The sequence below is a fragment of the Capricornis sumatraensis genome, chromosome 12 (assembly GCF_032405125.1).
Source record: "Capricornis sumatraensis isolate serow.1 chromosome 12, serow.2, whole genome shotgun sequence".
In the NCBI taxonomy this organism is placed as follows: domain Eukaryota; kingdom Metazoa; phylum Chordata; class Mammalia; order Artiodactyla; family Bovidae; genus Capricornis; species Capricornis sumatraensis.
Window position 1 is genome coordinate 27,405,185 of NC_091080.1, and position 6,122 is coordinate 27,411,306.

The 6,122-nt window shown below is 44.5% G+C and overlaps 1 pseudogene; it reads left to right on the forward strand.

Annotated features, from left to right (window-relative positions):
- Positions 1-4,148: 4,148 nt before the first annotated feature.
- LOC138089256 (protein FAM136A pseudogene) lies at positions 4,149-5,631 on the forward strand (annotated as a pseudogene).
- Positions 5,632-6,122: the final 491 nt, after the last annotated feature.

Consider the following 6,122-nt stretch of genomic DNA (forward strand, 5'->3'; position numbering starts at 1 on the left):
TTTTCCTCTCTCTCCGCTTCTTCATCTCAGATGTGTTAATAGAAACCCTCCATGAAACCATTGGCTTGGGTATTCTGGGAGGTCAGATGTCACAGAATCCATTTTTTTTTTTTTTTGGTGTCAGACTATTTAACAACTGGCTGTGCCAGGTGTTAATTCTTCCTTTTTAAATTGAGTTATAGCTGATGTACAATATGTTTCAGAAGTACAACATAGTGACTCACAATTTTAAAGGTTATATTCCATTTGTAGTTAATATAAAATATTTGTCTATCTTCTGTGCTGTCCATTATATGCCTGTAGCGTATTTATTATATACATAACAGTTTGTGCGTCTGTTTTATGTTATCTTCACTAGTTTGTTTTTTGTTATCTTCACTAGTTTGTTTTATTATTTAGATTCCATGTGTTAGTGATATTGCACCGTAGTCTTTTCTGACATTTCACTCAGCATAAGAGCCCCCCGCCAAGTTCACCCATGTTGCAAATGCAAACTTTCATTTTTTCCACTGCTGAGTAACAGTTAATGGTGTGTGTCTGTGCTCATGTATATGTCACATCTCCTTTGTCCGTTGAACAGATTCATTTCAGAATCAATTGCAGTCATCCTCTTTGGCATGCCCAACCTGTCACCTGCAGTCTGTACCCGGCTACATATGGTCACAGAAGCGGCATACTGACAGAGGATTGACTGCCCGACTGTCCTTCCCTTAAGAGACTCTCAGTCACTCTCTGTGGATGGTGACAGAGACCCTCATGGTCCCCCTCCTGTCTGTCTACTCTGCCTCCCAGGAGTGTTTTCAAAGTTTACCCGCAAGCCCAGTAGCTGCAGTAAGCCCCGTCTAGCTGGTCTCAGCAGCTCCAGCCCTGCTCCTGGCATGATATTTGGCTAGTAAACAAATTTCGCAGCCTAATTTAGTGTGACAGGCTTTTGCTCGGGAGAAGCTCCCAGTAGGAAAACTTTCTTTGACTTTTCTTCTTTGCTTTCCGGCTACTGGTGATTCCTTCTGGTAGGTCAAGCTGCCCTTTATCTACCTATAGTAACAACAGAGATTGAAAAGTTTACACTGATTATCCACTATTTTGGAGTATTTCTCATTTCTGATGGCGTTTTCTTTCCTTTCCTAGTCTTCTCACTTTTCTGACTGTCTTCTCTCTGTTTTCTGAATGTCTTCCTCTCCTTTTTGTACATTTGATTCTTTAGTAACCAGGCCACAAAAGAAGAACATTTTCAAAGAACCCCTATGGAGGAGCTGACTGGACCAAATGCTCGAGTATGCTCTTCCTGGCCTCAGCACCCAGAGAATAGAAATGAAACAACTTCTAACCATCAGCTACCTCTCCAATGCATAAAACAAAGAAGGCGCTCCCTCCCCAAGAACTGTCTACATTTCCTGTGGGACCAGCCAATGAGTTCTTCCTTCACCTGAAACTCTTGCAGGTGAAACACCTTCAGTTAGAAGGAAACTTACAACCAGAGACAGTGATCTCATTTGGAGGAGGCCTCCATATACCTGCCTCTCTCCACCGCAAGATGTCGCCTTCCAAGTTTCACCAAGGAGACAAATGTCTGGACAGCTCCAATTTTTGTCCTGATCTGCCCCACAGTCATCCTAGATTCTGGAAGGACTGAAAGACCCTTCCAGAGGCCCCCGTTGAATGAAGAAGCCTGGGTTAGTCAGTTTGATTTGGGTTTGAGGAACTTAACAATTCACATTTTTCTTTGTTGGTTTCCAGAAACTCATACCGTGTGGTTAAATTTGGTTCAGATTTTTGTTTCTTTTAGGATTACTAAAGGGTAACCAGTCCTTTAGGGTGACGCTGTCCCTTAATTAGCTAACTCTTTGGTTTATAATCCCAACCAAGAAACTTTAGCCTCTCCTTTAGGAAGTGGTGGGTTGATGAGAACCACCATTGATTCATTTATCTCACCCATCTTTAAAAAGAGGAGGAAGGTCTCCATCACATTGATTGGCAGAGATACCCAGAGATGGTGGGTTAGACATTGATTGACCACACCGAGGTTCACTAGTTTTGTACAAACAGATACTCCCAAGGCTTACAGAGTTGCTAGCTTTTCTTCTTATCTCTCTGCAAATTCTTCATAAGTTACTGTTTGAATCACCACCCCAGTTGTTGCTATGATTCATTTCACTCTGATGTGGACGGCTGAGGCACTCCACTTTCTTTGCCTCTAACATCTGTAACCAGCTCACAGCATATGCACCTGATTGCTATGTTCTTCTATCTTCATTTTGCTATTTTCCAACCCTCTTTTTATTTCATTGATCTCTTGCTCTTTTTACAGAAGAGCATTTTGCCATCAGTGTGCATGCACGTGCACACGTGCTCAGGGAAAATGGGATAGATATTGATTGAAAGGAAATGTTTTTTCCCCCACAAAGGAAGGAAGTCTGATAGTTAAGCATAGCTATAAAACTCCAATCACAGTAGGGTGTAGAATTCTTCACTCCTCTTTCATGGAGGAAAGCTCAGGAGGAAAGCTATGATCAAAGTGGTAAAGGGCATATGACTAGAAGGAAAACAGAGCCATGATGGCATTTGAATGTAGGATTCATTTTCTGGTACAAATGCAAAGAGCTGCAGGTTGTAAAGGACAGGACACGCTGTCCCAAAGCCTAGACACGCTGAGGCTAATGTCATGTGTTTAGAAAGACTGGAGCAAGAATTCTCCCCAGAATGTCTCCAAAGTGGTCTCTGAATACAGCTAACTGAAGGAGTCGAATCACTGCTCCATCCCTGAGACAGAAGAAAGGATGGGATTGACCGAGAATGGCAGCAGGCTTGAAAGCAGTCTCTTCAAAATGTTAGCAGGATTTCATGTTAACAGGAGACAAAGCTGCTTCTTTTTTCTGCTTAAGGTTCAGGCACCTTCAGAAGAAAGAACAGAGAGGAGCTCATTGATTTTGCCAAGGTTATCTGCTCTTTCAAAGTACTGAATGGGTCATAAAGCAATTTGCTTATGACGTTTATATGGCAACAGAATGCTTTCAGTTACCTGCATTTCCATCATCCACCGCCCTAATCCAGTTTCCACTTCAACCTTTAACTGCTTTCCTGTTCTCCGCCCTACTGTTTTGTACTGAGAGAGTCTCTCTCAGCAGAGTTGTTGGAATGTGGGCCCCAGCAAAGAGCCTCAACATCTTGTAGCTTGGATGTTATCTTGGCTGTTGGATGAGTGGCTCTCAGCACAAACCCACAGGCCTTCCCTGGTGGTTCAGTGGTAGAGAATCCGCCCACCAATGCAGGAGACGAGGGTTTGATCCCTGGGTTGGGAAGATCCCCTGAAGGAGGAAATGGCACTCTACTCCAATTTTCTTGCCTGGGAAATCCCACAGACAGAGGAGCCTGGCGGGCTACAGTCCATAGGGTCGCAAGAGTCAGACACAAGTTAGCAACTAAATAACAACAACAAACCATCATTAACAACTGTCTATATTAAATTATATTAAAATAACTAGGTGGTTTCAATATTCTAACTGCACCCTGCCTGCAAACAGTCGAACTCCTGCTTTCGTGTCCCATTTCAAAGCCTTCCTATACATTGGATCCCATGTGACTCAGGCCAGAGGATGGAGCAGTCCCACTTGGAGGCAGGAGAATGGACTTGATAACCTCTCCATACCCTTTCCTGTTTCATATAGCTTCGAGGTAGGGTCATTCACATGCCCAGAGCATTTTGTGAAAATCTTCTAACTGCAATTTATCTAAGCTCTCCCAGGACTGTCCATATTTTTTTCTTTCAAGCCTCTGGCTTCTGGAAAGTGAAATACGGCACTTAGAGACTGTACCACCCCAGAAGAAAGTTATATTTAAATAGCCAAGCATTTCCTTGGGAATGAAGTGGTTGAAGGCTCAATGAAGACAAATGGATTGTTAATGCTTGAGAAATTTATATAGTGTACACGTGGGAAATTCAGGTTCTTTCCAAGGAGCTGGTGGGTTATATAAAGTGCATGTAAATTTCCAAGTGGGAACTTGATCTGTTTAATATATGGCTGAGGGATTTTTCTAAATAGCTATCCTTGGAGCACAGTTTTTAGCTGAGTTTACTATAATTTGTGTCCACAATAAAAAGCACAGTTTCGATGTGGGCGCCGCCGCAGCCGGGAACCGCGCGGGTAGCCATGGCGGAGCTGCAACAGCTCCGGGTGCACGAGGCGGTGGACTCTATGGTGAAGAGTCTGGAGAGGGAGAATATCCGGAAGATGCAGGGCCTTATGTTCCGGTGCAGCGCCGCCTGTTGTGAGGAAAGCCAGGCGTCTATGCAGCAAGTGCACCAGTGCATTGAGCGCTGCCACGCACCTCTGGCTCAAGCCCAGGCCCTGGTGACCAGTGAGTTGGAGAAGTTCCAGGACCGCCTGGCCCAGTGCACTATGTATTGCAATGACAAGGCCAAAGATTCGATAGATGCAGGGAGTAAGGAGCTTCACGTGAAGCGGCAGCTGGAGACCTGCGTGACCAAGTGTGTGGATGACCACATGAACCTCATCCCAACCATGACCAGGAAGATGAAGGAGTCCCTCTCTTCCATTGGGAAATAGCTGTCTGCTAGTGGCCATCAGGGCTGAGGGCAGGAATCAATTTTAAAAGAGGAATGGGGATTTGGGTCTTTTAAGGAGAGTTGATGAATGAGGAAATTAAGAAAGGCAGCAAGTCTAAGGCCTGTGTTTCTCTCCTCTGGACGCTGGTTCCTTTGTGTTTCAATCCTAGAAAGTGAAATGGATAAAAAGCAGTGCTAAAATTTGGATCACAGATAGCACAGGAGGTTTGTTGTGAGCCTGAATTTCATGTGGCAAGTACTTCTCCTGCCAATAGGGAGTCTCCCCTGTACCAAACCAGGGCCCTCCAAGGTACCAGATCCTCTTACTGCACAGATACCAAGAGGCTGGCAGGTTCACGTAACCAGCTTATGGTCTAGTGGAGTGTGAAAGGAGGTGTTTCTATTTGGTGTCCACCTGCTGTTTACCAGAAGGATCACTACAACATTTTCCACAAATGAATAAAATCCGTGCAGTCACTAATGTAGAAAGGAGCAGGAGTCTTCCAGGGGGGTTGTTTTGCTTGTTTTTCTTTTATAGGCAAGGGCATGACGTTAAGATGTAAAGTTGGGAGAGGCAGTTTGGATAAAAACGTTGAAAGGGTCCCTGCAGGTAACTCGTTTCTGACCATCAAGATGTGGATGTGTGTTTCTTAAAATTCTCACACATCACATCATTCAGCCGGGAGACCCTGCAAAATTGTAAGAAGCGATCTCACACTGGTAAGGGAAGCAAGTGCTCTCCCTCTCACTGGCAGCCATGGGCCCTGAGCCTGCCTGCCGCAGAGTCAGCAAGCTACCAGACAATCTTACAGTGACACTCAGCCTTGAAGGGAAACGGGGTTTTGACAGTATAATATGCTCATATTCAGGAATGAACAGTGAAAGAGGAGCTATTAGCTACTTCAGTAAGAGGGTTGTGAAGGACGGGCTTTGGAAAAATCTGTTTCTCATGAAACAGAATGAAAGCCTAAACCCGGTGTTGCTTACTTTGCCCCCTGAAATAACAGCTTTGTTGAGACAATCCCCTGGCAACAAAAAAAAATCAAGGGAGGAAAAGTAAGCAACTCAGGGATGAACTGTGGCTCCTTCAGAGCGATGAAGGGACTGCCCTCCATTACCAAATACCACTTCTGCCAGGGCCTTTGTTACACGCGTTGTTCTTGCCCCAGTTCTGGCCCCTTATCATTGCGATAAGGACCTTGTCTTTTTACCAACTTACTACTTGAAATGATAATAATGTCTGTTTGCTGTATCGAGACTGTGATATATTTTCCTAGTGGTTTGGTTTTCGCAATAAATAAGACTTAATTTTCTTCCCCCCCCCCAAAAAAAGCACAGTTTCTTCAGTGCTTTTCTTTTATTTGCATTAGTTATCAGAGACACATGAAGATATTGAAAAACCCTCATCATTCATCAGATGCTCACTGAGTTCCAGCAAAGTGTCTATGTATCTCATCTCCTGATGAGAGAAGGGTCGAGGCAGGGCTGTGTAAGGCAGCGGTGTGTGTGGAGGGCCCACCGTCCGGCCAGAGGTGAAGGGGGTGGTGCTGCCGTATGA